A 27,762-nucleotide genomic window follows, 5' to 3' on the forward strand; every position below is an offset into this window, starting at 1 on the left:
AAGCCCTTTACAATTTGGTTAATTGATGCATTGATGATTGACTATTATTGATTATTGGTATTGCATGATAATTTCTTATTGAATTGTTTTAACATTTTACAATTGCGGCTTGTAAAAGTATGGCAATATTAAATTGATGAATCGAGCAGATGTTGATTTGATATTAAAGGTTATTTTCAATAAGAACTTAGATCTAGTAAATTGCGAAAGCCTGTTAGACCTATGTTGATTAATAAATTGCGAAAGCCTGTTAATCGTGTTATTTATGCAATGTCAATGATTGATTACTATGTTTTACCCTGGAATATTATTTATTGGTGAACCTATGCCTTAGATCCTTTTATATATTGTTTTTCCCTTATTCTTGATCTCCGTAGTTTAGTTTATTATTCACATATAAATATTGGTTACCTAATAATCTAGATTATATTAGTTAATTAGGAATAGAAAGACTCGTTACTCTGTGGATTCGACCCTACTTCCCTATCTACATTAGTTAGAGGATTTAGGTATTACTTTTGATTAGGGGATACGACTTTACTCTGTCAAAATTTGGCGCCGTTGCCGGGGAGACGGTTTTATTTTTATTTCTGATTGTTTTTGTAGTCTAGATTATTTCCCTTTTGTCTCAGAGAGCGTTAGTTCTCTGAGACAAATCTCACATTTGCTTCTAGTTTTTGTTTATGCCCAGGTGTTCCAGATCAGGTTACATCCCATTCGATCCTGAGATCGAACGTTCCTTCCATAGACAGAAAAATCTCTACAAGCAAATCCTGGCGGATTGTGGTGATAATAACAATAATCACCGAAATCCTCCAACTGGTTCTAGCGATTCAGAGACATCATCAGATGCAGAATAAGAGATGACGGCTCCAAAGAAGCTTAGTGATTATTCGCAACCAAAGCTGACGGATTTTCCACATCTCACCCCTACTCCGGCTCTTGATGGGGTTCAATTTGAAATTAAACCTCAATTTATAACGATGATAGAGAGGAAGCAATTCAGTGGAGCCAAGGGTGAAGACCCGAATCTTCACATTGCCGACTATTGTCAATATTGCAACACCATCAGGCAAGCCGGGGTCACTCAAGACCAAATCAGGGAGATTCTATTTCCCTTCTCTTTAACTGGAAAAGCTAAATTATGGTTTAATGGCTTAAATAGAACTACACTTGGTATAACTGACTGGGAAACTCTTGTTTTGAAGTTCTATAACAAGTATTATCCTGCAGAGAGAACAGCAGTACTACGGAGTGCGATCCAGAACTTTGCCCAAGAAGCCGATGAATCTTTATATGAGGCTTGGGAGAGGTTCAAGGACTTACAAAGAGAATTCCCTCACCATAATTTAGCGCAATGGCAGTTAATCCAAGCCTTTTATAACGGCATTGGAAATTCCTCTAGAATAATTTTAGACTCTGCAGCTAGTGGGAGATTTATGAATCTTAATGTTGATGATGCAGGTCAGGTTATTGAAGACATGGCGATACACAATTCCCAATATGGGAATCCTAGAGGATTTACTAACAAGGGGAAGCATAGTGTCGACTCTGTATCCTTTTTTGCAAGCTCAACTAACCTCTATTTGCCAAAAATTAGATAATCTGAGCACTGCTAATGTAGCTAATGTTTTTGCAATTAATAATAATTCTAATGAGGCCTTCTGTGAAAATTGTGGTATTGTAGGTCATTGGGAGCAAGATTGCAGGAGTTCCGTGGAGCAAGTTAATGCCTTCCAAGCTTATAGGCAGAATAACCCATACTCCAACACCTACAATCCTGGGTATCGGAATCATCCATACCTTTCCTACCGGAGCACTTATGTTCAAAATCCACCACCACAATAACCACAGGCGCCACAGCAGCAGAAATATTATCATCCCAATGCTAGCCAGAATAACCAACCACAACAAACCCCCTCATCTTCCGACCCTTTTATGGCGGAAATTAGAGCAATGTTGGTTAATATGCAAAAGCACATGGAGAGTAGAGATGCGACAATTGATCAAATTCTAGCGCAAAATAAAATTGTAGATAATCAAATTGCGCAACTCTCTGCTACTCTACAAGCCCGCCAACAGGGAGCTCTGCCGGCGCAGCCAACCCGGCCTACGGATCAAGCATTTGCAATTACTCTAAGGAGTGGTTCAAACTATGAAGGGCCCTCTATGCTCAGAGTTGATGAACTTGTTTGATTAAATAATGCTAATCTTAATTCCGTTAAACCAAACAATGTAGTTGATAGCCCTGCAGGGCTAAAAGATAATACTAACATATCTAATTCTACATTGCAGGGTACAACTCCAAAGAAGGTGGCTACTCCAGACAAGAGTAATAATGCTCCAAAGCCAATTATCAAACTTCCATTCCCCAATCGTCAATTGAAGACAAACTTGGATAAACAATTTGGTAAGTTCCTGGAGGTGGTAAAAGATTTGAAGGTAACAGTTCCCTTTATTGAATTAATCACACCAATCCCCTCATATGCAAAATTTATGAAAGAAATATTGACGAGGAAAAGGTCTATCAGTGAGGTAGAGACAGTAGCTTTCACTGTAGAGTGTAGTGCCGTACTTCAAAATAAGTCTCCACCTAAACTAAAAGATCCGGGTAGTTTTTCCATCCCTTGTCATATTAGCAATCTCTTGATTGATAATGCATTATGTGATTTGGGTGCAAGTGTTAGCGTCATGCCATTATCTGTGTGTTCTAAGTTGAATATGAGTAAATTAAAAGCTACCAATATAACTCTACAAATGGCCGACTGTTCTTTCAAATACCCCTTAGGTGTTTTAGAGGATGTCCCCATTAGAGTAGGTAAATTTTATATACCTGTAGATTTCGTTGTTCTTGATATGGCTGAGGATATGCAAACCCCAATTATTTTGGGTAGACCATTCCTTAACACTGCAGGAGCAGTCATAGATGTAAGAAGTGGTAAGTTAACATTATCAGTAGGGGATGATAGAGTTGTTTTTAATCTGAATAATGCCCCTAAAAGCTCCATGACTGAGGAGAAATGTTTCAGTGTTAATGTGGTTGTAAATTATTCTAACAAGCCCCAAGCTCTTGAAAAAGATCCCTTGGAGGCGGTATCTTGTGTTGCATCCTTTTCAGATGAGATAGACAAATGGAAGAAGGAAGTTGATGCAATAGAAAGAGCAATCTACAATGTTGGTCTTGGTTTCGAGGATGAACAGGTGGAACCGATCGAGCAAGTTGTGCAAATCTAGCCTACGGTAAGTGTTCCGCCAGATCGAGTTGCAAGCTTTGAACGCAATGACAATTTGAAGCAACCTCCGATCGAAAGAGGATTTTTAGTGCGTAGCATTGAAGACCCCCCAATCCAAGTCAAGGAGGATCCACCAGATAAGGTGATCTGGCGTCCCACAGGGTATGTCAGGAAGCCGCATCGCAGCCTGAACACCGCTAGACCGGGTGAGAAACCACCCGATCAAGCGTTAGGCCAAGGGTCCTAGATATTGTACTTGGTAACAGGGTCGTGCGGGACCTAGATAAACCAGCGCTTTGCGGGAGGCAACCCGTATTTTTAATGCTTTTTAGGCTAGTTTTTCTTTTCTTTTTCTTATGGGAGGAGAGATGAGGGAATTTAATGAGTTTTATGAGTGTTTGTACAGGTTTGAAGGAAAAGAGTTAGCCAAATTTTGGAGAAAAGAGGAAAAATAATATTTCGCCGATTTAGTCTCGGGCCCGACCGGGCGAATCTCGCCCGATCGGGCGCGAGAGCAAGGATCTGGAAATAAGTAATTTCGCCCGATCGGGCGAGTGGCGTACGACCGGGCGCGAAATTCGTCGTATACGGACTAATTTGTCCGCCCGATCGGGCAAGCCTCGCCCGACCGGGCGCTAGAAGGGCGAAATTTTTGGCCTACAGATCGCCCGATCGGGCGAAGGGCGCTAGACCGGGCGCGGGAGTTTGAAGAAATCGCATCTTTAGATCGTCCGACCGGGCGAAAGGCTCCCGACCGGGCGCGAAAGGGTACGAAATTTGGGTGAATTAGATGGCCCGACCGGGCGAAGGCCACCCGACCGGGCGCGAGAACCAGCATGCGAAATAACCCAGATCGCCCGACCGGGCGACCCACCGCCCGACTGGGCGCGAATGGCATCCGCTAACTTTTTCTTCTTTCTTTCTTCTTTCTCCATTACTTTCTCTCTCTAAAACTCAAATTCTCTCTACCTTCTCTCTAAGATTTCTCCTCCATTTCTTACCCAAATTCAAAACTCTTTACATATTTGTGATCCTCTCTTCATCCTCTACACTTTCATATAAAAATTTTTCAGTTTTAATTCAATAAATTTTCAAACCCATTTCTTAAACATGGCTTCAAAGAGGGCTAGGTCCATTTTTGGTAGGAGCTCCAGTTCGAGGGAGGAATACGACCCGGACTTGCAACTCCCGTACTGGCCGACGATCCGGATTGTGAGCCGAGAGCAAAAGGAACGGCTAGAGCACTTAATCGGTCGTGAGGTAATTCCTTCTCGGTGGTTACACCGCCCTACCCTAGAATCATTTGGTTTGTATGATTTTGTAAAATGATTTTTGAATGGCATGAGAAATTTTTTTGACATGCACTATCCTACATACCGAGAAATTACTTGTGAATTCCTGTTTACTTTTCATGTTGTTAGTAGTAGAAATGGGACAAATTTATTTTTCAGGTTAAATAATAGAAATATTAGTTTAACTTTTGTAGAATTTTGTAAAATTTTTGAATTAAATTCTAAATTATCTCACCAGTGGCATGCAGACTATAAAATGGGTGACTTATATTATGCTTTGACTGGTTTGCCTACCCCCGACCCCCAACATGCTAGTACCAAACCTATTCACCACCCTGTCCCAAAAATCTGGCAAAGATTTGCGGGTTTGTGTTTTTTAGGTAGGGCCGAGCCTCATAACGCTCAATCTAACGAACTAGCTGTCATAGGACATTATGTGTACGGGTACGGGAAATTGAACATAGGTAGGTTTATAGTTCACCATTTGAGTAGGCATGCCATAGCCAGTACCACTTCCAAGACCCCTATCCGTTTAGGTGGCCTTATCACTCGAATAGCGGTGAAAAAGGCCGGTTTTGTAGTAGACGGACCCCACCAGGTGACCAATTGTGGACCAGATACCTACATGAATGCTAGGTATTTTGAGGATGTGGGGTGGGTTACACCGGATAGCGAGCAGACACCCTTTTGGTGTATTCGGACTGGGAGCGAGCAACCTTTGCCCATTTTTCCCCTACCTAGTCCTGACTTGACCGCCTTCCCCCGAAGGCAACCTTCTTACACTTATGATGTTTTAGTTGCCAACGCTAGGGGGCAGGCACCACCACCACCAGTTCCACCACCCCAGCCTCAGCTCGAGGTGGCTTTCTCTCCACCTCGTATGTCCCACTCCGTCCCTCATGTTGACTCTGACCCAGTTTGGGATCTTCAGAGTATAGGTTAGGCGCTAGGACGTATCGAGCATTCCCATACTGACCTTAGGAGGACGGTAGGCTCCCTAGACCAGAGGTTAGGGTACCTAGAGAGGAACCAGGGTAGAGCCCTCTACCCTATGTACGATGATTATGCTCGTCAGGGCAACATTCGTGACGACGCTATTCACCCTGACTGGTTTCAGCCTCCAGCCCAGGGATACGATAGGGATCCCACTGCCCGTGGTATTTACACTTACTATTCGTCTTTCTTCGGGTACGCCCATGACATTCTTTTCGGGGGACCGGCGGGGGGAGGGAGTTTTCACGCTGATTATTTTGGTGGTAGCTCTTCTGGTGCAGGTGGTGCAGGTGGCAGTGGAGGTGCGAGTTTCGGCTCGATGGATGAGGATGATCAGGACTAGCTATGCTGGGCTAGTTCCCGAGCCAATGAGGACATTGTCTGATTCTGGCTTGGGGGAGATTTTGGTTTGGTATATTTCTTTTTCTCTTTTCTTTTATTTTTGGTGTGTTTTCTTAGGTTTGATTTCCTGCTTTCTAGGTTAGTTTTATTGCTTTCTTATATATACAAAAATACAAAAAAATTGAAAAATAAAAAAAATTCAAAAATACGTTATAATGAATTATAAATTATGCTTCCCTGTTCCCCTTACTTGAGAAAATTGTTTTGATTCTTGGTATTTGATTATAGGCATTGTGGATTAGTTGATCATGATTTGATGTTTGATTGCCTTGAAACCTTTACATGCGTCAATTTTGTCCTACTACTTGTGAATATAGTGCTTGACTAGTTGATTTGGTAAGGAATGTGTGATAGTTCCATAGTTCCTGGTATGTCAATGAATTTGAGGTATTGGTTTGCAACTATAAGTAATGTTTATATGATTCATTGTTATGCACATTGAGGAGGATGAAGGCATTTGTTCTTTGAGGTTGCCTCCAGATGATTGTAGATACATTTGTTCCCTTCTTGCTACCCATGTTGTTGCCTTGACTTTTTGTTGTTTTATTAGCCACATTACAAGCCTGTTTTGCCCCATTGGTTACTAGTCCCAAGCTTGGCTTGGGGGAGCTATTAGTGAGTGAGGTGAGGGAGTTTGTAGTGCTTATTATTTGCACAATTTGGGTGGGTTATTGAGAAGTTGTTTTGTTTTTTTATCATGTTTATTTTTCTGATGAGTTTGAGAGTTATATTTTCTTCAATAAAATAAAGCATGATGTTATGAGAAAAAAGAAAGAGAAGTTCAAAGAAAAAAAAAATTGAAAAAATAAGTGAACTTCAAAAGAAAAAAATGTTCAAATGTTCCAGTTGGAGGTTGTTCAAGAAAAAAAAGTGAGTTTCAATGAAAAAATATTCAAGTTTGGAAATAAAGTTTGTTTATTCACTCTATTTCTTCATTATTATATCTTATGAGTAAGAGTTGGGATTATGTATTATGACTGGAGTATATTTGGTTGATGTTAGGGTTGGTTATGTAGGAGATGTATGATCACTAGTTATTATGATCATGGATTTTATTAGGATATGGCTCCTTTAAGCATAGCTTTTCTCTCGCTTATTCCCAAATTTATCCTACCCTTTACCCTAGCCTTACATTACAAGCTTTAAAGACCTTCTGACCTTTGTGCATAGAATTGTATGAATGTGAAAGTGTTGCTTATCAATGCAAGTTATGATTTGACATATTTCGAGTCGACTAGTAGGATTGAGCGTCCATTGTTTTATACACACGAGAGTGTGAGTTGGGAGGGCATTGTTCACATAAAGGGGTTGGATGGTGAGCGATCGAGTACATCTTTTACCCGCCGCAAAAATGAGAGTTGAGTATGTGAGCACTAGTCTTGAATTCTATATGCTCTTGTGGTTTGCTCTATTTGACAATTGTTAGGGAAGAAAGGTAATTGGATGGATTTGATTGGTTGACTTTGAAGTATGTTTATTTGATTTACCCTGAATCGTTTGTGTTTGATTTTTACTTTTTGGGGTGAAGTATATTTATTGATTCATTGATGAGATCTTTGCTTAGGGACAAGCAAAGGTTTGGCTTGGGGGAGTTTGATGTGTCTATTTTATATAGTATTTTACCCCCCGTCCCTCGGTCATAATTAGTAGTGTTTTTGGCTCTTTAGAGCCACTTTTATTACTAATTGGTGTTTTCTAGTGTTTTCGTAGATTTGGTTGACTTTTGCTGGGATTTTTGCATTTGGAGTATTTTCCCGAGTTATTTTGGAGCAATCACGAGCATTGGAGAAGCACGACCAGAGTTTATAGCCCAGGGCCGGTTACAGCCATCGAACCGGTGATTAAGGGCTCGGTATAGGTGATACCGGGGCATTTGAACCGAGTATTCAAGACCGGAAGAGGAAACCCAGATTGGCCCGAAGAGTTGGAGCCCAATCGAAGTCCAAATAGTGGCCCAAATGAGCCGCCCGGCCAAAAAGGCTGGCGCCCGGAGGCGCGCCCGGCCGGGCGGGAGAAGCTTTGGCTGGCGCCCGGTGACGCGCCCGGCCGGGCGCGAGATTATTTATATGAGCAAAAAGGCGCGCCCGATCGGGCGGTGCCTCACCTGATCGGGCGCGTGTATTTCTTAGGAGACGTTTAACGTCGTTTTAATTTGTTTTAGTTTAGGATTTTTGTACGGAGTATAAATACTCCTCCGTAATACGATTTGAGGACCTCTTCTTCTCCTTTTTACTTTTTCTTTACTCTCTTAATTATACTCTTAGATTTCTTTTCTCTTAAACCTTTGTTCTTAATTCTACTCTTAATTCCAGATTTATTTTGGTAACGATTTCTCTTCTCTTAATCTTAGTTATTTACTTTATTTTTTTTATCATGTCTTGCTTTATTATTTTGATTAGTTTAGATTCAATTATGTGTGAGTAGTTTTATTTCTAGGGTTTATGGGGATCCATAAATAATATGAAGGGGTAAATTGTTGTTGTTAATTATCAATGCTAGATTAATTTCCTATTGATTGATTTAATGCTCAGTGACTAGATTAGGCCTGATCTTTTATGCATGAGTTTGAAAACATTGATTCGAGATTCGACAGATGAGAATTAATGTTTAGGTCTAGTTTCAATAGGCAGATTAATTTATAAATGGTCAAGTCGAGATTCGAGAGATGAGATTTAATACCGGTAAATTAATTGTGTGATTGTAATACGTAGCGAAAGCCCTTTACAATCTGGTTAATTGATGCAATCATGATTGACTATTATTGATTATTGGTATTGCATGATATTTTCTTATTAAATTGTTTTAACGTTTTACAATTGCGGCTTGTAAAAGTATGGCAATATTAAATTGATGAATCGAGCAGATGTTGATTTGATATTAAAGGCTATTTTCAATAAGAACTTAGATCTAGTAAATTGCGAAAGCCTGTTAGACCTATGTTGATTAATAAATTGCGAAGGCCTGTTAATCGTGTTATTTATGCAATGTCAATGATTGATTACTATGTTTTACCCTGGAATATTATTTATTGGTGAACCTATGCCTTAGATCCTTTTATATATTGTTTTCCCCTTATTCTTGATCTCCGTAGTTTAGTTTATTATTCACATATAAATATTGGTTACCTAATAATCTAGATTATATTAGTTAATTAGGAATAGAAAGACTCGTTTCTCTGTGGATTCGACCCTACTTCCCTATCTACATTAGTTAGAGGAATTAGGTATTACTTTTGATTAGGGGATACAACTTTACCCTGTCATAACTCAACAACAAGGATTTCATCTCTTTTAATAGCCAAGCAATAATGTGGTTTATCACATAGCATGTATTGAAGATCGTTCGTCTTTTCTAATTGTACGACCATGGAGGTAACCTCTCCTTTAACTTGTACAATTATAGACTCGACTCTATCATTTCATTAATGGAATGCATTTGTATCTTTTGTCATATGTTTATCTACTCGTTTCTTTGAGCAATCTAATTTGATTTATTTCTTTTGGGAAAGCTTCCCTATTTGTTTGTTTTACGTTAACAAGCTTATAAATATTTGAAACTAGTAACTCGAGGGGAAACCCCCCTAATACTCTAGAACAAGATATAGTATTTAACTTGTATGTAAAGAGCAATATTTACCTCAACGAGGTCATAGGTTCGAACATTAATGCTAACAATTTTTATTTTTTTTTTATTTTTTTTGGCTTAATGAGTTATAATAAACGTATGACATGGCACCACATAGTCACATACATCATCTATTCAGTCATGATAACACGTGGGGGCTCGTGTCTTCCCATTTACAAAGCATATTTAATTAAATAAAAAGAATTTTATATTTTGCACCAGGGTGTTGTTAACTTATTTGCTAACTCATACTTTCTATTTTAATTTTTTTTCATCATACACTACTAGAAAAGAGGTCTTTAGTATCAGAAAATTTAGTATCGGAAAATGTTTTTGATACTAAAAAACTCAATAGTATTGTTTAATTTTTTTTTCCCGACACTACTTCTTTAGTTTTAACGAGTGAACCTTGATATTAGACTCTTTTTTTTTGGTGTTCCAACTTATTCACCCTTTGGGGTAATTCAAATTTGGGGATCATTTCTGGGTGGCTAGGTTCCAGTCCCCTTCCAATTGTTGTTGTGGGGGATCCAACACGAGTCCTCCCTACCAAGTGTAGTCTTAATCACCAAAATAAAATGGTTAAATTTCAAAACTTAATTTTCATAATTAAACTTTCCATTGGTTATAGTTCAGTACCAAAAAGTGGACACTATATACCAAAAAGTTGATACTATATACGATATTGGATATCTTAGCAATAGTTGGTATATAAGCCATCTAAGTTGGGATATATTTTTTGTAAGGCAGAAAACACGAGAAATACGTACTACTAATTAGACTGTGACAGTGATGTGTACTTGCGAACTTATGGGTGGGAATTTTTGAAAGAGTTTATAGGTACTATAAAGCGGAAAAACATGAATCATATTCATAAAGCACCTAATCTCAAGATCGCATGCAAAACACACAAGACACATAATCATACCTTTGAAGAGTGAATTCCACGTAGCAAATTGACAGGCAAATCAGGGAGAGAATAGAGTCCCAAGCGTTGCTCCTCTACTTAGTCCACCGGATTCGAACGAGTCGTCCACTAATATTAGATTGATCGAGTGAAAAAGGAAAACCGCGATCACCACCTTTAATGGACTAACCGACCATCACGAACCACCACCACAACTGGCGCCGAGGAGAGAGAGTGTCGTAAGAGAGAGAGGAGTTTTGAGAGAAACTGGTTTCGTATGTGTTTGCTAATTAGGGTTTCAACTTAACAGTAAAACATTTCTGTAAAATTACCTAGGCACCTAGTCTACTTATAATCGTATTATAATTAGACTAGGTTAGGAAGCCCGAAACCTCTCTAAAACCTCTACATGGCCGGCCACTATAGGGGATGAGGCCCATCAAGGGCCTTGTCCTCTCGTGCTCGATCTAGACCCTTTGTGTGACCCTATAGGATCCGTCCAATTGGGCTTTGATCTATTTTACTAGTCCAAAGATCGTTAGTACCTCTAGCTATGATATAACGACGACTCAAATGTACGAACTTGATTATATCCATAATTTGATCCATTTATATATCTAGTAATTGCACAGGATGAAGACATAAATCCTTTAATCTCCCACTTGTCTGAGACAAGTGTGCAATATTCAAATTCCTTAAATCAATGTGTGTTGATTTCATAATATGATTGCATCACGTGTCAAGATCATATTAATCTACAATCGTTTCTTGAAATATGAGTTTGAATTGGTTATAATCGGGTCCTTAATTTATTACCTGGAATTGGAACCACCGGGTCCAATTCCAACTGTGGACCCGCCGGTTCCTAACCGATTCCGGTTCCAATTCCGGATACCCGGAATTTTTGCTCCCCTCTAGGTAGACGTTTGAATGTACCACAGTCAAATCAATCATTGAATTGAGTCAATGTTCCACTCATGTTAAAGGAATCCACTAATATATTCGGAAGCTCTATACTTGAACTTCAAAGTAGGTCAATAGTTCGATCATGCATCATTAATGTATATCCAAGTGATTGATCGAGCATAACTATGCCCCTATCGCCCATGAAATTGCGCTATCCAATCAATCTTACATGCTAGACCATTTATTGAAATCATTTATGTTCACTTTAATGATTGCGAACAAGGAACTTAAATAATATATGAATTTTGTTCACCTGTGGGGTTTCATACACCAAGTCATCAACCTGATGAGCCCATCAATTCATAAATATTTTGGACATTTTATTTTATTTACAAAACCATAATTAAATAAGAGAATTAAAAATTTCTGCAAATATATGCATTCCTTATGTAATATGTTTTCTCAAAACATACACAACTTGAATTATATAACTTGCTATAATCCAAGACTTTACTATGAATTTTATACTTTAGTCTATGGAAGGGGTTTAATGAATGATATTCTCACTCATGATAAAACTCTGCAAATCACGACATCTCACTTGTCATTGATCTCCATAAATGAGGTGATATCTCATATCTATTTGTTTGGATTTGTGATGTGACCCTAGCTCCTTTGTTTTGGCAAAGGTGTCCTTTTAGTCACAGACAATTTGATCCACACTTCCTCTTAACTACTCTTACTGTAGCTAAAATACATATTCTGATATTGAGTATACAACAGTGTTGTGCTTTGAACTCTTCAAGCTTATTGTCCTTCTCCATTCAGACACAAAATGAATCTAGATCAACATCTAAAGTCATTTTGCCTCTTTGGAAACTTGCATTTGTATAATCTTTTGACAACTTGTTCACTTTTACCATCACAAACTAGAAACATTCCCTTAATCCTTCTCAAGTACTCAAGGATTTGCTCTTGGTAACTTTCAGTATGCTTATTCTGAATTTACTTAAAACATGCTACACATGCACAAGTCATATGTAACATCTTGCTTTGTGCATATCATGGCACATATAATAGACCCTTTTGTAGAAGCATAAGGTACACGTACTATCCATACAAGTCAACTCTACTAGATTTTAAAGGCACTAAGTTTTTTTTTAAGCGTAATACCATGAAACATGGGAGGACATCCTCTTTTAGAGTCTTGCTTCATGAACTTGTCAAGAACTTTATCAAAATAAGTCTCTCAATGTTGTCCAATCATTATTCAAGATTCATTTCATGGATCTTGATTCCCAATATATACTTAACATCTCCTAAGTCTTTCATATAGAAACAACTCCTTAACCACTGCTTGAGTTATTCAAGCATTAATGTGTCATTTCATATGAACTGTATGTCATCTACAGACAAGACTAAGAAGGCCAATTGCTCCCACTAAAATTCTTGTCTCTACAAGATTTCTTTTTGTTATTTAAGGAAATCAAACTGTTTGATTGCCTAATAAAAAACGAATGTTCCAACTCCCTGATGCTTACTTCAATCCATAAATGAATTTCTAAAGTTTGCAAAACTTTCTATGATATTTGGATTTCAAAACCCTTAGGTTGTATCATATACATATCCTTCATCAAGAACATTTCAAGAAGGTGATTTTGATATCCAATGCTGAACTTCGTAATCGAAATCAGCAATCACTAGAAGAATCCGAATAGGCTTACACATCTAATAGGTTTAACCCAATTTGTAAGGCTATCATGGACTAACACATCTTTACAGACATGGAGTCCATTTTAGATTTCATGGCCTTAAGCCACTTTCTGAGTTGGAACTTACCCAAAGTATGCTTATAGTATAGGCTATGGGTTCTTTTTAACCATTCAAATAGGAAAATTTTAGAATCCACACTTTTCTCAGAATCTCAACAAACTATTTGTTTTGATCCTAAGTAACCTACGATAGGTGTGAAAAACAATAGAATTATTCTCTTCAACTTTTTGAAGCCTTTCATTCAAGTGGGACGATAGAAGTCTCGCTAGTTGAATTAGCTTGCTTCGACTTATGATTTATCAAATTAGCTGATTTCATATGCCCTCGTCTCTAATGTAGTGTTAACCACATCCATTTGTTGCTCGTCTTGAATCTCATCGAGATCTAACTTCACTCCCACTTGGCTTTGTAGAGAGATTTCTTTCTATAATGACACTATCGTGAGCAACAAACATTTTGTTATCCACACGATTGTACAAATAATACCTCTTAGTTTCCATGGGAAAACCCACGAAGAATTATTTGTCTGATTTAGGGTTTATTATGTCATGTTTGTAAAAATTTTACATCGATTCCATAAACTTTAATCCTGTTTAGAAAAGAAAACTTTTGGAACATTTCCAATTTATAACTCTTATGACGTCTTTTAAATTGCTTTGGTTGAGTTTAGTTTAGTTTGTTCGCAATTGTTGTTGTAATATATATCCTCAAAACGATATTTGTAAATCATTAAAGTCATTCTAGGATCGAACCATGGCAAGCAAAGTTTGATTCCTTATTTCTAACACACATTTTTCATTGTAGTGTTTCTAGATTGTGAATTAATTCAACAATTTCCTTTAGATGATCTTTAATTTTGAGTTAAATGTTTATCACAACAATCATATTGTGGTGTTAATTTGTTTATCTCAAACTGATTTTACATTTTACTCTAGAATATTGAACATTTCAATGATTCCAATCTTCACTTCATTAAGTAATTATCAACATATTTACTTAAATCTTTAGTAAAAGCAATGAAATAGTTAAATCTCTTGCTAATTCTTGAACTTATTGGTCCACACACATCATATGTATGAGTTCCAAAAGGTCATTATCTCCTTCACCCTTTCAACTAAAAAGCAATTTGGTCATCTTACCTTACAAGCATGACTTTTAATTCTCAAGTGATTCATAATCAAATTAGAATAAGAGTCCATCCTTTTGTTATTTTGGATGAGAAAATGCTTTATCTGACCTAACCTTACTTTGTTATAAGTAAGTTTAGTTTAAATCATCTAAATTTGCTTTTGTGATCTACTTATATCAATGTCATAAAACAAAATCAACTCATATCTAGCAAAATGAAAACTATTTATTTCCTTGGTCATGGCCGGATCAACACTTGTCCAAGCCAAGTAAAAACCAAATCAGCATTCAAACAAGAAAACCGAAATATTGTCTCATCAAAACTGGAAATAAGTCTAAAATCATCATAAAATAATCATAAATTAAAAATATGAAGCTTTCTTGGTCACTTGAACACTTCTAGTACACCCTTTAGCTCCATTTCCTTGTTAGCCTCACTTCTTTGCAGTTTCCGCACAACATTAACAATGTTAAGCACTACAACTTGACTTAGAACACACCATATGAGTTATGGACTGGAAAAGTTCTAAAGTTGTCTTATCTCAATTTTTGGGGTTGTGAAGTCTATGAAAAACTTTTACAAGGCGATAAACTAGGCCCTAAATCAGACTAGTGTTTCTTCGTGGGTTATCCCAAAAAAAAAGGGTATTACTTCTAAAATTGTGCAGATAACAAAGTGTTTGTTGATCACGATGGTGTCTTTCTAGAAAAATAATTTCTTTCTACAAAGTTAAGTGGAAGTAAAGTGGTTCTCGAAGAAATTCGAGACGAGCAACAAATGGATGTGGATAACACCACATCAGAGACGAGGGTGCATGAATCGGCTAATTCCACAAATCATGTGCCGGAGCAAGCTAATTTGACAAGCAAGACTCCTATCGTCCCACTTGAATCTAATTCTTGCCAAAATCTTCAAACATTTGGAGAGAATATTTCTATTGTTTCTCCTACATACCCCACGTAGGTCTACCAGAATCAGAAACAAACAGTTTTTTGAGGTTCTGTTAACCGAGGATTCCGAAATCTTATTGGAGAATGAGGAACCTAAAACCTACAAGAATGCTTTGGCGATCCCCAACTCAGATAAATGGCTTGAGGCCATGAAGTCCGAAATAGAATCGATGTCTGAAAATGCTGTGTGGACCCTGGTAGGCTTGCCTAATGGGGTAAAACCTATCGGTTGCAAGTGGGTCTACAAGATTAAAACAAACAAGGATGGAAATTCCTACATCACAAAGAAAGACTGGTTGCAAAAGGGTATAAACAGATTCATGGTATTGACTATGGTGAAACGTTTTCCCTTGTAGCTGTGCTTAAGTTAATTCAGATTCTTCTAGCGATTCCTGCATTTTTCAACTATAAAATCTGGCTAATGGGCTTCAAAACCGCCTTCTTGAATGGGTTCTTGATGGAGGAAGTGTATATGACACAACCTGAGGGTTTTGAAGATCTAGAAAATCCTGGAAAGATATGCAAGCTTCAGAGTTCTATCTATGGATTGAAGCAAGCATCGAGGAGTTGGAACCTTCAATTTGATGAGGCAATCAAACAGTTTGATTTTCTCAAGAGTGAAGAGTGTAAGGAGGGTGTTCCCATCATAGAGGGTCCTTCCTTAGACGACCATGGCCATTTAAAATCCTAGGACTTTACACTTTTTAAGGTGTATTAGGATTTGAATTCCTGACTATTTGGGGGACCATGAACTAGAATTGATTCTATCATCACGCATTTTTGTAAGAAACAAGTAGGAGTTTCCAATGAGTTTTGGGAAAATCCATAAACCTTGTTCATGCCTTTCTCCCATGTGGAGTTCATGGGATAATTAGCACAAATCGTAAGTTCACCCATGCCGAAATTGGTCTACATAAACCAGAAATGAGTTCGGGAGCGAGGGTACTAAAATAACGTTCCCTTTAAAGGAGATTCGCTATTCTAGCCCTAGTGAGGCCTCTACTAACTCTTCCTTTGTTACAATTTCATCACCAAACAATATATGCAACGTGATACCTAAAACTAAGTTAGTTGATTTTATTTACAAGCATTAATCACGTAGGAATTACATTGCAAATTCGTTATTCTTTATTTAATTAAAATTTGTGAAAGGAGAAAAGGTAAACAAGATTCGCCTTGGCTTAGGTGATCAATCAACCAATTAATTATTCAATTCTAATCTTATTTAACACAAGATACTATGTGGAATTGATTAATTAAATATCCTTTTAAAGTGGTCAAACAACACTATTTTATTGATTAAAGTTCTTTTAAACGAGAAAAGTAAATGTGATTTTTCTAAGTGCTCGAGAATTTACCACTTCTCTTTGCTAGTTCTCTGTTTAGAACACTTATGGACTCCTTCTTGTTCGAGAACCTCCACTGTAGTACCAAATATTAAGAGGGGTGAGTGTTTAGGACAAGAGGGTTTGGTAGCACAAGTTCACAAGAGTTCTTGCCAGGATTTTAGGTTAATTTTTGTGTGTTTAAGCCTCGTATTAAGCCCCTATTTATAGGGAATGGGTGCAATCAGGGTTTTAAGCAATCTTCCATAGCAGGTGTCACGCGCATTTTGATGAGTTGTGCGCGGCATGCCGGCATCCCAGCGCAAGTAATTTAGTTACGTTACTATAAGCAGCGCGACTGAATGTCTTGCGCGCGGTATTATGGTAAGATTCGATTTTATATTTTTACAAAATTCTGAATCTTCCGCGAGCGTATCTCTAGAAGTTGCGCTGGGTGTTGCGCGCAACTGAATTTGTTGCGCACGCCAGACCAGCGCGAATCATTGAGATGCGCACGGATTTTTCTACGGCAACATTAAATTTAATGTAGGCGTCTCTAAATATGTCATTATTAGGTCTTAAGCACTGGCTTAAGCCTAATTATGATTGGGTTTAGTTAATTAGACCTTGTTTTGTATTAGTTTTGGGTTAGGCCAGTCTTTTTGTGTCTTTACGGTTTAGCTAGTCATCCATAAGCATTCTTTACTTTGATCTAACACGAAGATGGTTTTATTTATCGTCATTGCACTTCCTGTTGGGACAGGATGCCAAAAGTAGATGTTTACAGTTAGCCCCCACTTTTATCGAGACAAGGATCAAAATAGCCCAAGGAATAAATCCGAGATTTATTATGCGAAAGTTCTCAAAGAATAGAGAATCTTTCAGAAATGTTAAGGATGTCGAAAAGATCCTTGATTCGCTAAGTGTTTGAAACAAGTAACTATTAAGGCTAGAAAAAGTATTTTCTACTTCTTAACGCGCAAAAGAATCTAGATTAATCCTTTGCATTTGTAGAACGCTTTTACAAGTAAAGGTGTTTTGGGTGATGTCATGTTATGAGAAGAGATCGGTTTAAAAAGGATTAAAAGGGGATGATTCCTCCCAATAATTTCATCGTTGGTCTAAAGTCCCTCGATACGTCATTGAAACTTTAGCCTGATTTTAACAATTTGAAAAGATGATAAAAAGAATGTTTCGGCTTTCGCAGCCTTTTGGCTTTCGCAGCCGAAATAGAGTTCTTGACAATTCTCTTGTCAAAACGCAATACTTGATGTCCACAAGATAGAAATACATGTCTCTGGACCGGAGGCATATATCCAAATCAAGTGAGAGAGAAGAAAATCGGCAACTCTCTCAGCAGTTTTGTCAACAAGATGAGTACACATGTCTCAAGACTGGGGGCACGTGGCTTCATAGGTGCGATATCGTCTCATCACTCTTTATACAGGGGGTGGACGACACCCTAACTATCCGGTAAGCTAGTAAGAGCACTAACTACCGTATTTGCTTCCAATCAAGAAGTGTCTGTTCCTCAATGGTTTGGCGTGCGTGTCAACTCATGAGCTAACGCCTAAAGAAAAGTAATTCTCTACCTTTTTGTTCTAAGAGGTAGATCTCGCAGAGCTAGGGAAGAAGTGAAATTTTACGCAACACTTACGCCATACAATTTTACGCTGTATGATAAAGCCTTACATTTTTACGCTGCATGATGACGCCTTCCTTTTTGCTGTGGACGTGAATAAAGAAGAAAACTCAAACATTTATAACATCAGTACAGTAAAATGGAGAACCTGTCTATAGGAGCTTTTACGTAAAGCACCACTACGTAAAACATTCAATACGTATGCTTAGGGAAGGCACAAAGCATAGTGTGCATGCAAAATGATGCAAAAAACTATCAAAGAAGAAAAAAAACTACAAAATGCAAAGCAATTTAAAAATATTTTGATAATTTGCGCGCCATTACGTCTAATAACGAGCAAAAACCGTTGGAAAATAATCAATCGGATCAAAATCTAGATACCGGTGATTTTAGTGATCAATATCAGCGTGCAACTCACTGGGTCACGCTGGCCAGGCGCGCGCATCATTCTGAGTTGCGTTAGTCTGTCACCCGCAACAGTTTTTGTTGCACGCGACATTTAAGTCAGCAAAAAGAAATCGCTGAGCATGATTTTCATTTTGCACTCTTCTTCTTCTTCCTTCACCATTTTCGTTCTTCTCTCTCTCTCTAAAAAGCTCAGTTTTTTGCAATTTTTGAAGCCAAAGGAAGTAGATCTCACCCTGAATTCACATTTGCCACAATCCAATGTAAGTTTATTGTTTAAATTCATTTGTTTCTGACGGAATTTGGGTGTTTTTTGAATCATTAAACCCCAATTTTCGAATTTGGGGGTTTTCATTAATCTTGAAATTGTTTGCTCCATGTTATTGTGCTATGTTTAAGGAGTGTTTTGCAACAAATTTCATGAAAAATGGCTAAGTATTGAACCTGTATGAGCATTTCTTCGTTCGAGTACGTTTTTTGCACTTTTCTTCGAATTTGGTTTGTTTCCTGTTATTTTGCTTGCTCATTTTGGCTATACTTGTTGATTATGAAGTAACTATAGTATTAGAACTAGTTATATCTTCGTAAATAATGTTTTGAAAATTTTGAATCCGAAAATTGGCGCGAAGTGTATACTTAGCTTATTTTTGCCATGTTCAAACTTCAAGATTGTTTGGTAGATGATAATTACATTATTGTTACTATTATTCGTCTAGGCATAGTTGATTCTTTGATATTTTGAAACATAATCCCTTGAATGCTTAGTTGAAACTGGTATAGGATGGCTTTTTTTGGTGTTAGAAGCCCCCATTTACTAAGTTTAACTGCAGGTATCGTAGACCCCTAGCATGGGTGGTGTAGGGAATATTTCAAGCATTACCCCAAACTTGAACCCCACTGTGATCATACACTTAATCATGGTGGCGTCCAAAGGGAAGGAAGCTAGAGCAAAAGAGTCGCCAACAAGTTTTAGGAACTTGTAAACCGTTCACAGGGTGAAGGTTATACCCCTTAATAATCCAATAGATCGTTAACTCCAATAGGTCTGTAACCAAGACTGGAAGTTCGGGGATGAAGGTACAAATCCAATCTAAAAGAGAAAGAACCTGCCCTAATAATAGGCCTCTGCTTTATTCTTCTCGTATTCATGTGCGCTTTCTGACTAACATGAAATCAATAGGTTTAGCCCTAAACCTGTTTATCTATGTTGGTTGAATATTAAATGCACAAATAAAACTATCATTATTAAGCGTGATTACAAGTAGAAATTCCCTTTAAACATGCATAAAAGGCGTGATCAAGCAATAACATCAAGCAACATAATCATACTCAAAATAATAATCATCATCATAATCATAACCCAAATAATAATAACCATAATTAAAATAATCATATTCATGTTAAAAAATAAAGCATAATAATAGCAAGATCCTAGGCATGATACTAACAAGATTAATAACAAACCCTAGCATGTCACTAAACAATAAAAATCAAAGCTTTAACCCTAACATGATACTAACATGCTATTAAGAAAGAAAATAGGAAGTATCATAGAAATCATAATTGATATAAGGAACTTATTGTTGTCACCCTAAACATCATACTAAGAAAAGCATCCTAACATGATACTAGGAAAAACATCCTAACATGATTTCTAAATCATAATATCAATTAAAATAGTAAATACTTACTTGGATGCCTCATATCTCTTTCTAATAACAAAATACACACATTAGCAACTTCAAGAAAAATATAAAATCAATGCAATTAAATTAAATAATTGAAATAGAGATTTGGGACCAAACCCTTAGAAATCAAACCTTTCACGTCTAGGGAGAAGGCAACTTCGAATTGTACTAGGTGTGTCTAGATCTTGTGAGCGCGGAATTTTGTTTGTAAAAAGTTGGTTTAGAAAAAGAGAGAGAGAGAGAATATCAAGAATTTCTTGATGAGAGTTGGTAATTAAAAACGGAGATTTAAGGACGCTATTTATAACGAAAATAATCCGAAATATAATAAAAAAGAATCGAGGTTTTAAGAAGAATATCAATTTTCCACACATTTTCTATTTTTTAATAAAATTAAGCGTAAAAGTCTGTACGAGGAGTAAAACCGCAATTTCAATCAAAACACTTCCTTTATTCCAAATAAAACTCATAAAACTCAATTATCAATGCTAATCACATTAGGATTCAAAAGAACCTTCTAGAAGATTCTAGAAGACTATAGTTAATCCTAATTTTATTAGGAATGATAATTCATAATAGGCCCTCCTCTAGATCATTGGTCCGCATATAAAGATCAAACCGGGCCCAGTTTAGTAATTTGGCCATAACTTCCTCATTATTCATCGGAATTGGGCTTATAATATATCGTTGGAAAGCTCTTTTCGATCCTAATCCAACCACACTATTATTGGACCCTTGTCAATGACCAAACTAAACTTTATTGGCTATTTTCATAAAATAGGTTTTCGAAAATAGAGAGAAAGAAGAGAATTTTAATAAAAACCAACCGCAACACTAAACGTTTCACACTTTCACTTCATTCAATTATGATTTGACGTGAAAGGTATTCATCACCTGGTTTGGTTTTGGGGAGACACAAATGGGTGTCTACAGGTGGAATTTGAGTTTTGTGTTTTGCCCTTTCGGCAGCCGTTATGCTGCCGAAATGGGTCCAAAACATGTATATTAGCTTAGTTTAGAAGAAAAAAAAAACTAATAAAAAAACTTTATCTATTCATAGCATGGATTCGCCTCCATTTGTCGATGCTGAGGAGGTTATAAGAGATCCTGTGCCTAACGAGGCGGTTTGCCCTCGAAAGAGGGTGACCCGTCCTTTTGAGGAAGTTCAAGAGCGACGCGTCGGAGCTGATCGTTGTCGCCAGGAGGATGTGGTTTGGGAGGCTCCTCCCAACTAGGACACTAGGGTCCTTAAATGGGACCCAAAACATCACGTCTTGATTAGGGTTGGCGCGGCATTGTGAGTCTTTTGCGCCCCTTTTTGTATTTCTTTTTTTTTTCTCCGAAACAAGTTTTTTACTCTCTTTTGTGCCTTTCTTTTTTTAGAGTGAGCCTAGCATTTTCCTATACGACTCTGGTGATCCGCGAGGTCATTTTGAGAGTTTACTCGAGGTGGTAAAGGGGATTGTGGAGCTTTCGGGGATCAGCTCCCAATTGGCGGCTCTTCGGGATTTATCGAGTTAGCCTGCTTTGTTGGCTTTCCTTCGTGGATTGTTGGAGTTTTCGGGGATTGTGGAGCTTTCGGGGATCAGCTCCCACCAACACTTTTCACTTTCTATGGGGAGAGATGACGGTTACCCCTTACGATTTCTCTATGATTACGGGTTTTCCTTTTGGAGGTGAGCCCGTAGCTATGGAGGTCGTTAAGGTGTCAGAAGAGAGACTGCGTGACCTCGTGGGGGACCTGTTTCGGGGTTTTTTGTGATCTCCTGAGATACTGGTCACGCTCTTCAGGCAATGAGACACGGACACCAACAAAATGAATGAATATTCCTTTACCGGAATATTTGCCTCCAACGATCAAGTTAGAGATCGGGAAACAGAAAGTTTAGAGAGAGAAAGTAAAGAGAAGTTGGAGCTCTTTAATTCTCTTTTTAAGGTTATGTCACCATCCACCCCTCCCATCATAAATTATTGGAGTATTTATAGTGGTGGGAGTGTGTGCCCCTTTAGGGTTTGTACCCTAAAATTCTGTGACATGATTGGGTGCGCAATCAGAGAATGCCACGTGTCGCATGGGGGCACTACTTTGTGGCTTTCAATGATGTTCCTCGGGATTTGGGCCCTGATGTAATAAGGGCCCTTTCTCTTGCTTATTTCAGGTGCTTTTTAGGGCATCTGACACGCGTCATCTTCCCATAGGGACATGTGTCTCCCTTTAACTGGGCCACGTGTCACTACGGGATTGGACCACATTTTTGGGGTTATTTTTACCCTAAACATTTGCCCCTCAGAGGGGGTTGCTCATACGCTTATAGGCCGCCTCCTCTGATCCTCTACTCGTCTTAATGCGTCCGAGTATGCGGAGACTTGAGCTTGTATGTAGGGGCGGACAGATCATGTCCGCTAATTGAAGGGGCGGACACTTTTTAGACCAAAAGTCGTGTCTTGTTCGCATGGAATTTTTCCCAGACTATTAAGGTCCAGAAATTAGGCGGCCAGATCTTCCCACCTGGGATTTTGGAAGAAAGTGCGGATGCTAGGTCTTTTGAGATGGAAATTTTAATTCCGTTAACTTAGCCATCTATTTGGACGCGGTGTTAGTCATCCGTCTCTTTTTTCATCCAAATTGATGGATCCCTCGTAACGGCTTTTTGAACTCTAGGTTAACTTTTTCAAAAAGTAACCGTTCAAACTCTTGGGCGGGAAAGATGGTTTTACCATTTTGCCTATAAATATGAGGAGTTTGACTTCATTTTGGCACTTTACAATCTCGAGAATTCTAGAGAGAAGTCATAGCATTTCTAGAGAGAGAAAGTGATTTCCCCTTAATCTTCAAGAGCTCTGCCGCGTAGTTTGAGTTTTCCGGACATTTTTGAGTTTTCCGGTCAATCTTCAAGACCTTCAAGAACTTGACAGGTTTTCAACACGTACAGAGGTAGGCCGCCTACTTTCTTTTCCTTTACCTTTGTTTTTATTATATATATATATATATATATTTTAAATCTGGCTCTACACTCGGCTTCGTCCGTTTCTCCTCATGAGGCCGGTCGTTCGCCTGGGACTGAGGAGTTTAGAGTGGAAGGAGACGAGTTGTCTCCTTCATGGAGTGGGTCCATTTGTAGTGCGTACCAACTCACCTCCACCTATTCTTCTCTGTCCCTGCAGTCGAACATGGCAAGAACAATGCACACGCATGATCGTCATGCGGCCAGAAATCCAGACAACAGTCTGGTGAATCCTAGGGTCCCTTATGACCCAAATAGCACTGACGTTGAGACCGGGTCTACTACCCGGACAACCACCTCCACGGGAACTCATCAATCGGCCGTGGAGGTTACTTCTTCTTTAGAGGAACGCTAAAGAGCTCAAGTCGTTTTTTCTGTGTTGGGAACATCCAGGCGAACTCCGGAACTAAGGTTCCCCCAGTATGCCGACTCGGTCATGAATGAGGCCGAGTTGCTATCTCGTGAAGGACCTGAAAGGAATGGTGCCCTTCGAATCATGTGTACTATTCCGTTAGTGGGTTTAGAATTATTAGAAATCTAATATATTCAGTAAGGTCCAGTGATCGGAATGCCTAGGTAGAGGCCGCTTCCGATTAGTAATATTAATGCATAATTAATATTACAGCTTAATCTTGACCGAACCCTTCGGGTCACACCCTTAGCAGTAAACGAACCGACTCGATGAATTAATTCGGAAGAAATTAATTTGTCGCCCGAGTATTAAATATTTAGACGTCAGAATTTCGAGCTTAGAGCGTCGAAACCTAGCGTCGGAAGTCGAGTCCAAAATAGTAAATGACGACACACGCAAAATAATAATAAATCGACCATATTCCCAAAATACCCCTAGCATCGGAGTGCCCCGAGCATCCGAGTGCTATGGGAAAAAATGTCCTAGCATAGGTGGCTAGAAAGCGCACCAAGCCGATCCATGCATGGCCGGCTGGTGCGTGCTAGCGCACCATCGCTAGCAACAGCTAGCAGCGCACGCAAGGGCCAACAGCCCGCACTTGTGTGCGTTGCTTGCTAGCCATAGCAGCAGCCCACAACATCAAGTGCGGGGCTGGGCTCTCGGCTGGGCTGCGGCTGGGCCATAGGGCCGAGTACTAGGGAAAGAAAGTGGGAGCATATGGAAGCAAGTGGGGTGAGGGACATGTGGCACAAGGAGAGTATTGAGTGGGGAGCAAGTATGGTCCCCTACTCTTCATGTGGTCCTCACCACCCTTTACATATGATGGTGCCACTTATAGATTTATTATTAGTTTGCTTATTTATTTTAATTTAGCTTTAAAATAAATTGTGGAATTTCATGACTCCCACATTAATGGGATAGAAATTCCCACTCTCCCTCTTGCCTATAAATACCCATCTTGGGTTTTTGGAAAGAGTGCTTGAGTAGGAGTTCAATAGAGCATTGCATTAGCAAAAACTCTTAAACTCATATAATACTCGGGTTTTGATCGGACCTCGCTAACCTCGAGGTAACGGACCTAAAAGTCGCTAGTAGTTTTTGCGGGTGGATTTGCGTAGGAGGCTCGCATATTTTCGGAGCTTAAAGCTTTCAAGTAAGAGCCCGACTTTGAGGGCGAAGCACGCTTCAAAGGTAAATTCCGATTTTATCCTTTTATGTTTATTTGTTATGTTTTATGGTTTTATTAATTCTGAGTGGTTCTTTGGGTCGGGGTTGTTTCCGCGGTGAGTCAGACTCACCAAACCCCAACAGCGGTATCGAAGCCTCGCTCGTTTATTTTTAAAATCATAATATTTTTTAAGGTGTTTTTTTATGGCATAATTTTTCTGGTTTAGAGTTGCTAATTAGATTAGTAGCTCGTTTTATATATTTTAACCTCGTATTAAAGCTATCATCAGCCTGAACCCAGATTTCGACCCAAATATAGTGAATTTTTGGTGGAAAAGGCGTTTTGGAAATGGTTTTTCCTTTTAGGACTCGTTTTTTAGCTAAAAAACGACCAGAAATGCACTTTTCGAGGAATTTTTTGTTTTAACGAAAAATTTTAAGTCTTTCTAACCTTGAAAATTAATTGCATATTTATGGTAGTTATGTAATTGGTTCAATACATATTTTATATGTATTTTAACCTCTTTAGGCATAATTACTTGGTGGTAACTTGTGTTTGAAAGCTTGGTTTTATTTTTCACATAATTGCAAACTAATTGCATTAAGCGTGAAATTGTTGTTCTTTGAGGCTTCCAAGTACTAAAGATTCAATCTTTAATTATGTTAAGTGATTGAAACTTTGAGTTACTAAATTCCATGAATTTTTGTTGAACTTTGTTGATTTAATCATTTTTTAGTTGATTGGAATCATAAAGTTTGAAACTTGTGATAGAAATTTATTTATCTTCATATTGGAAGATATAATTTTTTCAAGGATTCACAAGTATTAAAGTTGGAATCTTTATTGAACTTATGTTCATTTTTCCAACTCCCTTTTATTTTGTCAAAAACTCAAGATTAATTTCAATTAATTAAATTGATAGTGAGTAATTGTCCTCTTATTTTTGTTGCACCAAGTTAAACCAATTTTATTAAAGAATGGTTGTTGGAATTAATTTTGGTTACATGCACTTGGATGATTTTTTTATTTAAGTTAGACTTGTTGAAATTTTCAATTCTGCTCACGAAAATTAGTTCTAAAATTAATTTAAAATTAATAAATTGTCACGCGAAATTTGGGATTAAAATCCCGAGGCTATGGCACACAAATCGAGGCAAAGCCTCCCTTGGCTAGCCGGGCTACATAGCAGCCCGCATGTGGCTGCCAAGGGAATGCTCGATGCGTGCGGCCATGTGCGTGGGGTGTGCGAGCGTTTAGTGCATGTATGTGCTTGGTGTTTTGGTGTAAGGGGCAAGCAGCCGTGGCCTTATGTCTAGCACCTTGTAACGCGTAGCAAACACTACTAGGGTGTACCTAGCTAGTGCTATGTGCGGTAAGCCGTATAGTGCAGGGTTGTTAGACAACCTTGACTTTCATGTGACACGTATGTAGCGCGTGAACCACTTGAGTACGGTTGGCTTCGTGTTTGCTTATTTTGCCGTTTTAATTATTTTATTAGTCTAATTTGGTTTTAATTATTTTAATAAATTTTGGAGACTAGGCCTCGGTTTTTTGAGCGGCATAGGCAAAATTTATTTTGACAAATTTTAGGTTTTACCGGCTTAATTAATAGGATTAATTAAGATGGATGCGGAATTTAGTGGGAGCTTCAATTATTAATTACGTCAATTACATAATCGGTTAAAACAACTTTGACTAGTATTAATTAGGCGTGTTAATTGGATTAAACACCTAGATTAGTTACTAGTTCTCGCGTGTTTATGCATTGTTACTTGTTTATCGTTGTAAAATGCATGGGCCATTCACAGATAGTGAATGGATGAATGGAATGTATATTCTCTCACAGTTTTTTATGAAATGGCAACTAGTGTGCCCGATTATGATAGAAAATACGGGCTGTGATCTGTCATGTATTTTTGTAAATCTAAATACGGTCTGCGAACCATTGAGTATTTTTGTACCTTAATATTTAGATTAGTCCTAATCGTAGATACTAGTAGTTGCATTTATTTTGGTCAAGTCTTGGAAGACGAAGCCATGAAGTTGCAAATGAAGACCTTTTGAAGATTTGAAGATCTCAAGGGGTCATGCTAGTTGCCAAATGCATCTATATTTATTTTTTTCGATATATATTTGTTTATGTATATGAATTATATATGTTAGATGCATGTTTAGGATTTCGAATGTTGTGATGATTAATTAAGTTCACTTAAATCAACCAACATAGAAACCCTAGGTCCCTATATATTGAGTATAACTTGCCATTCCAAAACAACACTTACCAACCGAACGAGGGTAGTGGTGGGCTACGCCAAAGCGAGGCATCACTACATCTCCAAGGAACGTAAGGCATACCGGGTATGCAAGTTGGTTTTGGTTGTACTCAATGATATGAGTGATGGAGTCCTAACATGTCGTGGCAAAATGAATAAATTGTTGAGAGAGCATTAGATGTCACGATTTATTCAACCAAGAGTGGCTTGGAGCCATTAGCAAAGAGTTGCTTACCTTATGAGATTGAGTGTTAAGACAAGCCAAAGCATACTTAACCACTCTTTGTTTCTTTGTTTCTTTGGATCTTGGAATCGACTTATTCTAGCCTAATGGGGACAATTTTACTGCGTGGATAAGACGTTTAATAAGATTGAAGATTTTCATGAATACCTTTTAATTTTCAAACTTATTATGTTATTTACTTGATAAATGGTTATACTTTGCACTTATATTTGTAGAATTCCAAATCAAACTGTATTGCTTTCCATGATTGGTAAAGGAAATCTTTGAGAATGGTTCTCAAAGAAAAGTAAAGCATTTCTAAAATACAATTCTCATAAATGACTTTTATAACAAAGTCCGAAAGGACGGTTGGACATCATGTATTCAAAATACTAGGTAGTTTTGATAAAAC

At 38.1% G+C, this 27,762-nt stretch overlaps 1 non-coding gene across 1 annotated transcript; it reads right to left on the bottom strand.

The window, feature by feature from the left end:
• Nucleotides 1-1,244: 1,244 nt before the first annotated feature.
• LOC145625861 (small nucleolar RNA R71) lies at nucleotides 1,245-1,351 on the bottom strand. Its single transcript, XR_014110760.1, has one exon. It is a non-coding gene; the product is annotated as a small nucleolar RNA R71 (small nucleolar RNA).
• Nucleotides 1,352-27,762: the final 26,411 nt, after the last annotated feature.

Source organism: Chenopodium album, chromosome 3 (assembly GCF_948465745.1).
Source record: "Chenopodium album chromosome 3, dcCheAlbu1.1, whole genome shotgun sequence".
NCBI lineage: Eukaryota > Viridiplantae > Streptophyta > Magnoliopsida > Caryophyllales > Amaranthaceae > Chenopodium > Chenopodium album.